This window comes from Talpa europaea (assembly GCF_964194135.1).
Source record: "Talpa europaea genome assembly, chromosome: 12".
Taxonomy (NCBI): Eukaryota; Metazoa; Chordata; class Mammalia; order Eulipotyphla; family Talpidae; genus Talpa; species Talpa europaea.
Genome location: NC_140079.1, coordinates 41,466,109 through 41,477,319, shown reverse-complemented (window position 1 = coordinate 41,477,319; position 11,211 = coordinate 41,466,109).

Sequence of the window (11,211 nt, the reverse complement as noted above, 5' to 3'; positions counted from 1 at the left end):
GGCCGCATATAATGAATGTCCTTCTCCGTATGTGGGGAGTAGTTGGTGTCCTAGTGAGGGGGCAGGTGATGGGATCCCTGCTCAGTCCATAACACAGCCTGTCGCCAGAGCTAAGGGAGGCAGGGGCCCTGACAGGCAAGGAGGAGCACCGCCGCCAGCCAGGGGCTGGGCTGGGAGGGGCCACCCTAACCACAGTGACGTTGGACTTCCTCGGCAGGGCCTGTTTGATGTCTCTGTGTGCAGCGTTGCCATGGGGCCCGGCAGGCGGCTCTGCATGTGAGCTGGGGTGACCTACAGGGCGGCTGGGTCTGTCAGGGTCTCTTCACCCAGCTCTCATCCCAACTGAGTGTGGCTGGTGTGCACATGCTCTTCACCCTCTACCTTGCTTCAGCACTGTGTATCTCAAACTGTACATTTTCAGTCCCATTTTACAGACAAAGAAACTGAGGTTCAGAGAAGTATGATCACTTGGCCAAAGACATCTAACTAGAAAGTTGGGGAGCAAGGATTTGAAACTAGTTCGTCTACTTTGTTACTCTCTCCATTCTGTCACACTGCTCTCCTTTCTGCTTCTCAAATCCTGTAGGCACATGCCTGCCTCAGGCCCTTTGCACTGGTGTTCCCTTCACTTGGAACTCTTCCTCCAAATGTCTACATAGGGCTCTTTCCTCACTGTCTTTAAGTCTTTACTCATATATCATCTCCTCCCCTCTCCAGAGTGGTCTTTTCTGACCTGGCCTCCAGCCCCTCACTCCATGGTTCCTTTGTTCCCTTCCATTCTCCTTCTGAACATTCCACTCAACACATTACATGTCTCCATATCTATATATCTGTTGATTGTATGTTTTCCCCATAGCATGTCAGCTCCAAGCATGTATTTTTCTGGCTTGTTCTCTGCTGTGGCTCCTGTGCCCCCCTCCCGCTTCCCCATGCCCAGAACAGCTCATGGCACACAGCAGGCACTTGATGAATGTTTGAAGAATGAACAAATGGGGGTGTGTGTGTCCTGTGCCACTTGACCTGGCTTCACCCTTGCTTTGTCTCCCCCTCTCCTACAGCTCACAGCCCCCACCCCCATGACAAAGGATTGGTTGGCTAGTTTGGCACCCTCCAATCCCTGCTGGCTACTGTCCCTGGGTGACAGGACCAGGGCCTGTGGGGGTAAATGTCAGAGAATCCAGAGGGAAGGCTGAGGGCATCAGGAGGACCTTCTAAACTTGAACTAGAGCTGGGATGGTCCCTGCCAGCCACTTGCAGGAGAATGGCTCATACAGGGTTGGGGGCCTTGGCACTGGTGGTATCTCCATAGACTAGTATAGAGGTGTTCACTCTAAATTTGTGTCTGATTAGCCTAATGATAGTGGGCGGAGGGGGGAGTATGATTAGGAGGCTTTGTTCTGGGGTGGAAAAGGGGCAGGCCAGGGTGGAAGGGGTATAGAGGAAACTGGCATGATGAAGCATTTGTTGTAATTTTGGTCACTTTCTACTCTGGAGTGACAAGCAGTGTGTGTGTGTGTGTGTGTGTGTGTGTGTGTTGCCACAGGGAGACCCTGGACCCTGCATATTCCATTCTCCTGTTTGTGGCTGTGGCTGCTCAGGAGGCCATGTGGTGAGTGCCCCACCTCCTTGCCCCTCCCTGAGTTGGGGAATTCTGTGCCACCCCAAATCCTCCCCCGGGGCCCCACAGGTATTTCTGCCCCAACCTGCCAGATCCTGCAGCCTGGGTTGGCCTGCCCCTTGGGGCCCACAGAGAAGAAAGACCCAGGAGCCCCCAGGTCTGGGCCCCATGAGGTGAGGTATCCTCCCTCTCCACCATCCTCTCCCCCACACACCCCCTCTCAATCCCAGAGACCCTAGGTAAGAGCCAGCTGACCTGAAGTGAGGAAATGGGGAGCCCTGGAGGAATTCTGTGGTGCAAGTGACCCAGTGGCATCCAACCTGCCCTTCTAGTCCTCAACATGGCATATTGCTGCTCCCCACCCCCAGCATTATTCAAAGGGTAGGCTACTCTCTTACTGTCCTGGAGGTGGGTGGTGAAAAAATCTGAGCCCCAGTCCCAATTATGTGATTTGGGGTGTTGGGGATGTTGGGGGTGTGTGAGAAAAATCTGTCCCCCACTGTAATGCCCACACAGGTCTAGGTGGGGTTCTCAGGGTCCCAGAATACAGCTGTGGCATAACAGTGGGAGGGGGTGGTCTGGGACCATTGGCCCCTGTCCTCCTGAAGAGGGCAAAGTAGTGGCCGGGCATGCCCAAGGAGGCTGGCTTGGCTGCAAAGGGTACACCGCCCCTCCTTTGCTGGGTTTTGTTCCCGGCCCCCCACCTGGGCACTCAGCCAAGCCCCAAGGCAGGGCCCCGTCCTGGGGAACAATGCCGCCGTGTTCCTCCCGGTGGAGGGGAGGTCGGGGAGGATGAGGTGGGACAGACACGGCGCGGCACGCAGGGAAGGAGGGAGGGATCCAGCAAGGGCCTCTCTCCCTGGGGCTACTCTGGGAGCCGGGAGTTTCCCAGATGCCCTGGGTGGGTGGGGGGCGGGGATGTCGGGAAGTCTGAGCGGGAGGGAACCTGGATTCAGGGATCACCTGAACTGGACCACCGGGGTCACCAAGTATTCAATGGCAGCAGGAGAGGGTTGGGTGGGATAAAAGGAGGGACTTCCTGAGGCTGAATAAGGCTCTGCAAGGAGAGGAAGTGGGATTAGTGTTTAGGATTCCTGGAATACCCATGCCCGTGCCCTCCCAGTGGCAAAGTGTCTAGGGTTGGTACAGTGACCATGCCCCCCCCCCCCATCTCTTTTCCCCTTGCCACAGCCTCCTGGATTTCCTTTTCCTGCGTAGGCGCAGGTTTAGGCCAAGAGGGGATCTGGGGTGCGTGTGATGAAGACTGGGATCCCAGCTCCCGCCCTACCCTCGCCCGGAGAGCCTTCGTTTAAAAACTGGAACTGGACCCGCAGTTCAGGTCCCCGAACTGAAAGTTGGGCCGGTAAGGGGCCCAAGCAGAGTCGGGACAAGGAGGGAGAAAGTTGGGCCTGAGTTGCGAATTGGGCCGAGTTGGGGGGACCGGAGAGAGAAAGTGGGGGCGGACCGGCTCCGGGGGCACATGACGGTAGCGCCCGCCCCGCCCCGCGCCCGCCCCCTGCCCGGCCCGAGGGGGGCGGGGGGAGGAGACGGGAAGGTTTTAAAAGCGTTTCAGCCCCGCGGCGGGCCGGCCAGTGAGTGGGATGGAGCGCGGCCGCCGGCCGCCCCCCGTGTCTCCGCCCGCTGCCCGCCAGCGTCTCCGCCGCCCGGGCCCGGGGCGCGGCCGGAGCCCGGGGTGCCCGGCTCCCCTCCCCCGCGGGTGAGTCCAGGAGGGACCCAGGAGGGAGGCAGCGGCGCCGCGGCGGCGGCAACTTTTCCGCGCCGGACTCGTGGGCGGGGTGGGGGTGCGCTTGGCGGACCCCCCAACCCTTTGCTAGGGGAAGGGCGCCGCCCCGCCCCGGGCCGCGGGTGGTGGTGGGGGCAGCGGGGACGGTGGGTCTGGCGGCAGAGTCCTGGGGCGCCCCCTACGGAGCGGGGGACGGGTGACTCAGCCTCTACCCCTTCCCCCGCGTCTCGCTGGGACCCACCCAGCCGCTGCTCCCGTGGGAGCCTCTGGAGAGCTTGGTTAGGAGGGCGGGTCCCGACAGGACTGGGGCTGGTCGAGGTGGGCAGGGACTTGTGTCCTGGTTGGAGCAGAGGAGTGGATATGCGGGTGCCCTGGCCCCTGGGGTTGCCTTTGGTGGGGATGGAGCTGGAGAAGTGGGGGGGGGGGGGTGTCACCCAGAATGGATGGAGGGAAACTGATTCAAGCCCTTGACATGTCAACCTGCAAATGGGGGAAGGCCTCCCATTGAGGAGAACGGGTGGGTACTCAGCAGTGCAGCCTGGGCCTGGGGAACCCCTTTCTTCCTCCTCTCCTGTCTCAGGAGAGAAGGGCTTATTCAAGGTTGCATAGGAAGGGGGCAAGCCTGAGAGATTTCTGGAGGCTTGACTCCCCAGCCCTGTGCATTTTGGGGTCCCATGCCCTTTGGTTGCAGGAGGATAAATCCAACCCCTCCACCTTAGCCCCAGACTGACCCCTGACCCCAGGGCTGGACTTGACTGCCACCAAACCCCTAGCTCTGTACCCCTTCAACCAGGCCCAGACTCAGTGGCTTCTGAATGCTTTGGAGGTACACTTGGCTCCCATCACCTGCCCGCTCCCCAACCAGCTGTCCACCCATGATGGGTGGTGTATAAGGATGAGGCTGGGAGGTGTGGGACCTCTGGCATGAGGGGTGTCCTCTGGCAGCCCTGCCAGTGCCAGCCCAAGCTGGAGGGCTGTACCCGACAGGTGCCCAGGCTTAGAGGCGAGGTGATGTTGGACACACCCTGTCCGCTTGCCCACGCACAGTGCCCGGGGCCAGCTTGTGTGCGTGTGTTCACACGCTGCAGTCCTGGGAAGGCACGGGCCCTGGGGCCTCATGCCAGCAATGTCTTGGCGCCCAGAGGGGCACCCATTGCTCATTGCCCTTGGAGGATGTCCTCCAGGAGCTCCTTCAAGACCCCAACTGGCAGGCCTTGTCTGTGGGCCTAGAAGGGACCCTAAAATAGCTGTCAGTCTGGCCTGGGGCTGGCATGTGGAGCACAGGCGTGACAGGGCGTTTCCAGGGGACTTGGGCTTGTCTGTGCTGGTTCTGTTCTTGGAGTCTCCGAAGACCCTTGCTCTCTAGAGAGAAACAGCAGAGACAGATGCTCCAGGGGTCCTCCCAGGGACCCCTTACCAACCGTTGCCTGTTTCCAGTGGAGGCCAGATGTTCTGTGCAGGCCACAACTGCAGGGCAGATCCCTGTTCTATCTGTAGCCCCAGGGTAACTGATTGTATGGGTATAATGGGGTAACCTGTTTGCCATAGGCTCAGGTGGCACATTGATATACATTCAGACGTTTTTTTCAGAGTTTGTCCTTCACCCTAGGAGGCTGGGTGGGGGACTCTGCTTAGGGTGAATAATGCTGATCAGAACGGTGAATAATGCTGATCAGAACGTTGGGCGGTCTTAAGAAAACTTCCTGCTCCTCTCTGGGTTGGCTGACCAGCTTTTTCCCACTTTGGATGCATTTTATACCAGGGTCCGGCCTGGCTTCTCCTTAGACTTATTGCAGAAACGTGAGTCCAGCTCTGCACCCTCTGGGCCTCAGTTTCTCCATCTGCACATGGGCAGCAGTAGCTGCCCATGGGTAGCTAGTGGAGAGAAGCATGCTCCCTGCTCCTGTCACAGGCCCTCACCTTCAGATTCCTTTAGGGACACTCTGGCCACCTTCCCTCCTGCCATCAGGTGTCCAGGGTGGACATGGAGGTGTGCCTGGGAAGGCCCTGTTTGCAGAGCTGGTCACCCAGGAAGGGCATACTCAGAGGGCAGTGGGCGTGGGTGTGTGAGAATCCTTGGGCAGGGAAGGACGCCGCCATGCTGGGCACGGCTGAGTCATGCTTCAGCGGCGCCTTGCCCCAGGGTGCTGGAGCCGGCGCCAACCTGGGTGTGGTCACTGAGCTGTGGCCCTGGGCAGAGCGGGCCTGGGTGGTCTGGGACTGGGGGACCTGGGTGTTAAGGGACCTGACTTCTGAGATGCTTGAGCCCTTGGCCTTACCCTGGCATCATTGTCCAGGACGGTGGTCATTCACATCCTGAGAATAGGAACCAGAGGACCTGAGGCTTGGCCTGGGAATTATTAGGGTACAGGAAGGAGGAGGATTGGGCAGCCGGTGGCCTCCAAAAATCAGTCCAGGGCAGAGACCTGGACTTAACTGAGAAGAATGCAGAGGTGGATATGGTCTAGGGTGTGCCCTTCACTTTAGGGCTCACAGTGGGGCGTTAGAGGGCCCGGGAATTCTGTGACTGGTCTGAGGGGATTAAGGTTTAAGGCAGGAGTTGGAGCATGTTGTGGCTGGGTGCAGTGGGGGCTGGGATGTGACTTGCATGGTTCCCCTATTTATAACAAATGATTCAGTCCTCCACTTACTCACCCCTTCCTGAGTCTCCCCTTCCTTCCCAGCCTGGGTGGGCAGTGGGGGCCCACCCACTTGCCAGTACCCTGCCTTCCTCCATCCCAGTGCCAGCCTCCTGGGATGGTTGTGGTGAAGGCATTGGGGTACAGGGTGGGTGGCTGGAGGTCAGGCAGCCCTTGGCTGAGTTGCCCAGGCTGATGGCTGGCTTGGCGGCCCAGGAGCCTCTGTGGAGAGTCTGGACGCATTAGGCAAAGCATTAGTGACAGGCGGGAGGGCAGGCGGCAGCGGCGGGCAGGGCGGGGCCTGCAGCCTTTGGTATTTTCCGATCCCAGCTGCTCTCTGAGGGTGGAAAGTATTTGGGGACCAGGCTTGGGGGCGGTGATGGTGGTGGCGCCCCCGGCGGAAGCTGCCCCTGATTCATTCTTAGAGCTTTGGGTTGGAGGGGGGGTGGCAGTATTCGTGCCCACATGTCTCATGCGTACACGCCCTGTCTGCAGAGCATATCCAGCATACATATATACATTGGTGTGTCTGGGGCCTGCTTGGCTTCTCCTGGCCCCCCTGGAGGCCCACCCTCCTCTCACTCTACCCGTGCCCTTCCCCCACACCTCCAGCTGCCAGGGGGTTGGCTCTCCTTGGACACCAGCTCCCCTGAGCTTGAGAGGCATGACATTGCCCAGGCTCCTGGGCAGTGACCCCTCCACGAGGGACCCAGGCCTTTTGTGCCTGCAGGGACGGGGAGTGGCCTTGGCCCTGGCCCGGGGCTCTGTGCAGGGGAAACCCCACAGGAAACGAGCCTGGCCAAATGGCCGCCCTTCCCGTTCTAGTCCCTGGGACACGAATGTGCTGTCTCACTTCCGGAGGCGGCCCAGAGAGGCTGGCTGCTCTGCAGGGCCTCGTCTGCTCCCGGTTGGTGCCCCCAGACCCTGGAGGGACAGGGCTGGACTAGGGCCCAGTGGAACAGTTAGTGGACAGTGTGTGTGGGGAAAATGCAGGACATTTTTCTCTGTCTTCCTGGAGTGTAGGTGCCACTAAATCTGAGTGCTGGGGTCCTCATTTCTACCATCTTTCCTGCAACTGGCTGGTAAATGATAATAGCATAGCCCTGTCCTAATTATCCTTTCACTCAAGGGAGAGAGCCTTTCCAGAACATCTCTGCTTGGCACATGGGGAAACAAAGGCCTGGAGAGGTTGCGTGTCTTTCCCATGTCACCTAGCAAGGAAGCTTCTGCCAGGTTGGCTCCAGAGTTGGGATCTTCCACCTGCAGCGCTCTCGTCGTAACGGAGATTTCTGTTTACTGAACACAGAGCTGGTTTCATGGGTGTGTTGACCCGGCAGTTTCACGGAGCCCCCCTCCTCTCTTGAGGACCTGGTGCTTGGTTAAATGTTCTGCCGTTGATACCTTGAAATTCTTAGTTTGTGAACAGGGGGCCTCATTTTCATTTTGCATCAAGCCCCACAAATTCTGCCCGTGGTATTGGTACTGGGCACTTGACAAGGGACACTGTGGTGAAACTTACCTGCGCTACTTGGCACGGACCGTTGGATCCATTTTACAGATGGGGAAACTGAGGTTTGGAGGACATTTGGGAAACTGTGAGCTGGTATTTACACCAAAAGCCTGGGTCCAGAGCTCAGGGAGCCTGCATGCATGCCTGTGGGGAGCACTGGGAGCCCGCTGCTGGCATCCGCTCTGGTGGGGCTGGAGCTGAGACCTGGCCTCTGACGAGACGGGCCTTGGGGGGAGGTCCTGGTGGTTTCCTCCTGCCCTTCAGGCTTCTAGGAAGTGGCGCCAGCTGGGGTGAGATCACTTCCTCACCCGCCTGCCCGCCACCCCCTCAGCTTCCTCTCCCCATGGCCCCATTTAGCCTGCCCAGGGCTTAGTCGTTGTAGGGGGGCGGGTAGGTAAAGTAGGGAGGTAGGGGAGGGTGGGTAGGGGCTGGGAAAAGTAGCAGGGGTGGAGGAAACCTAGTTCTGGGAGTTCCTGTAGCCTTCCTGGCCTAAAGGGACCAGCCAGGCATTTGTGCCTTTCCATGCCTGGGAGCCAGGGTATGGCTGGGGAAGAGCTCTCAAGCTTGGTGACCAGTTCTGTTTTCAAACATGGAGACAAGACTTTCCTGCAAGGTCTCAGAGGGTGGCAGCAGGCAGAAACTGGAAGACAGATGTCCTCAAATCTCATTACCTCCTTTGCTTTCTCCCTCCTAGGTGACAGCCGCTGGCCCCTCCCGGTGTCCCCCCCACCCCTGTGCCATGGCCGGCTGGGGTTCCTGGGGATGGGATTTGCTGCCTGTCACAAATCACATTGCCAGGGATTACCAACCGACCCTGAGCCCTGCCTCTGGGGCCACCACTGCTGCCACCACCACTGCCAAGGACCTACCTGGGGATGGCATGGCAGAGGTCCCCCACCGCCTGCATCTGGCCTGGGGAGCAGGGCTTAGCTGCTTGTGAGCAGGGTCCACACCAAGTCATGTTCACAGTGGCTAAGTTCCGCCCCCGGGGCCCCCACCTCCTCCTGCCCTGCCTCCTCTCCCACCGCTGCCCGGGTCTCCCTGGGCTCTGCCTCCTGTGCCTACTGAGCTGAAACACAGTTGATTTGTGCAGACTGGCTCAGTTCAGCAGGAACAGGAGTCGAGCCCCCTTGGAGCCTGTGGCCCCTGCCTTCCCTGGGTGGGCTGATGCCTGGGGGAGGAGATGAGGACCCAGACCCAGGCCTGTGTCTGGAGGAGAGACTTGGGGAGAGTTGGGGCCTGGGATGGGGTGGTTGGATCCAGCTGTGTGTACGCAGCTGTCTGCTGCCGGCTCCCTCCCCCAACTCTGCACTTGGGGACCCCCCTCCCAGTCCTACCTCCTGCTAGGCTGGGCTCCCAGGGAGGACAGATGGGTGGGTGGCCCTTCCATGTGAAAGAGAAGCCAGCTGTGTCCTCGCCTGGACGACCCTCCTGGCCAGGAGCCTCAGCCCCTCCTCTCTCATGCTTGGTGGGGCCACAGCTGGCCTGCACCTTTCCAGCAGTCTGTTACCCAAGAGGAAGCTGCCTCCGGCCCTCAGACCGTTAAATGCCAACTCTGAGCTTCCTGAACCAGGCTGGCCTGACCTGAGAATGCCTAGTCCCTCCTCCTTGAGCCCTGAGGCTTCCTAACTTGGGGTGGGAGGACCATGACACCCTCTGGTATAGGGGTGGTAGCTGAGGTCCTTATGGCCCAGAAATGACACAAGCTGGTCTGTTCAGCCCTGGGTGGTCTCAGGGCATGAAAGAGTTGAACTGTCCACTATCAGATGGGATGGGGCTCTTTTTAGGGTACAACTGGGAAGGCAGAGTGACTTCCCCCAGGTTGCTGGGGCTGGGGCAGGGTGGGAACAGCCAGAAGCTTGGAGTAGTCTGCTGTGTGTTGCATTTCTTGTCCAATTCAATAAAATCTGCCCCCACCTCATTCTTGAAGGCCTGGTGTTGTTTCACTCCCACCTCCTCTCTGGAGTCCCAACCTTTTGGGTAGGGGCGTTGGTCGACCTGAATTCACTGTCCCTGCACCTTCTCCCTTTCCTGGCCCCAGCTGTTCTACGGAAGGCAACAGCTTAGTCACCTGGGTGGAGAAGGTTCCCCGGGGTGTGGAAAGGTGACCTTGAAAGATATCCTGGGGGGGAACCCTGGACTGGAGAGACTGACTTTCAGGACTTAAGTGGTGACAAAGGGGGCTGTCGCGGCAGGGACTTAGTGTCCCATGAGGAATGCCATCGGCTTGGGTGGGGGTTGACAGAAATCATGGGTTTTCACATATAACTGAGGCGACTGAGATAAGGGATTACTTCAGCCTAGGGGCGATATTTGGGGTGCTGGAAACGTGAAGTTGGGTCAGCAGGGGGGTGATATTTCAGTGTAACCCCAGGGAATACTTTTGGATGACTTTGAAAGTTGTGGGGCACAGTAAGGGGCGCCACAGTCCCAAGGACGGCATTTGGATGCGGCTGGGACCACAGAGCCCAAGCTGATAGCGAGAACTCAGGGGGCTCCCCTTCTCTCCTAGGCCTCCACACGGCGCCAACAGCGCCGCTGACAGGCCCCCTCGCCCATACCTGCGGGAACATGAAGGGCGGGACCGCTTCCCATTGGCCCCCTCAATGGGAGGGCGGCGCCTCGAAGCCAGCGCCTAGCCCGGCGCCGCCGAAGTCCTGCCCACGGGCTCGCGCACGGCCTCGGCGCCCTCTAGCGGCCGCGCCCCGCCCCGCCCCGCCCCGCGGGGAAGCCTGTGTCCTCGCCTGCCCCCGCCCTAACTGTCCCAGTCGGTCCATCCGTCCGTCCGTCCAGACCAGAAGGTCCCGAGGGAGGCGCTTCTCAGCCAGGGAAGGAGGGCAGCCGAGGACCTTGCATCCCTCAGATTCCTCGTTTGGGAACTGGAAACCTGAGCTTTACTGCGGGAGTCCAGACATGCCCTGACCGCGCCCCACTGACCACACCCACCACACCTCCCGCCTCGGCCAGGGCCCGCCCACCGCGACTTAGTGTAAGCCCAGCATTCCCATCACCGGGGCGGGGGAGTCCTCCCAAAGAGCTGCACTCGGTACTGGACAAGGCCCCCCTACTCCCTCAGTAACTTTGGCACAAGTACCCCCAATACCAGTATCTGGAGCCATGGCACCCCCTAGTGGCCATTCCCAGCGGCTTCCTACGCAGGCGCCCTTTCCTTTGGCGCTGTTTTACTGTCTGCAAAATGGGGAGGATACTGACTTGCAGCGCTGGGATGAGGATGCACAACAGATGACAGGTGTAAAGCATTCAGTGCATAGCTTGCTCACGGTGACCTCTCCACTCCTGTCTGCTATTATTCACACTATCATCACTGACTGAAACAGGACATCACTCCCATTTCACCCCTTGAAGAGATGAGGCAGAAAGTTTGTGGAGGGAGCCCTGACCCGATTAGAGGGGCACATGTCAGACCTTCAAAATTAGAAAGAAAATGCTGTGTTCAATCGTAAAAAAAAAAAAAAAAAGGAAAAGGGAAATACAATATATAGTTCAATAAATAGAAAAATGTTACAAAATGACATGATCTTTTGTCCTTAATTACAAGAGGAGAAAAGATAGAGGGAATGGGGTGGGGTGAAATATTCTCCCCCCTCCTTCCTGGGCCAAGAGGGAGGGAGGTGAAAGAGAGGCAGTGGGACTTAAGAGACACAAATAGAAATGCAGGCAAGACAGAGAAATATGGAAA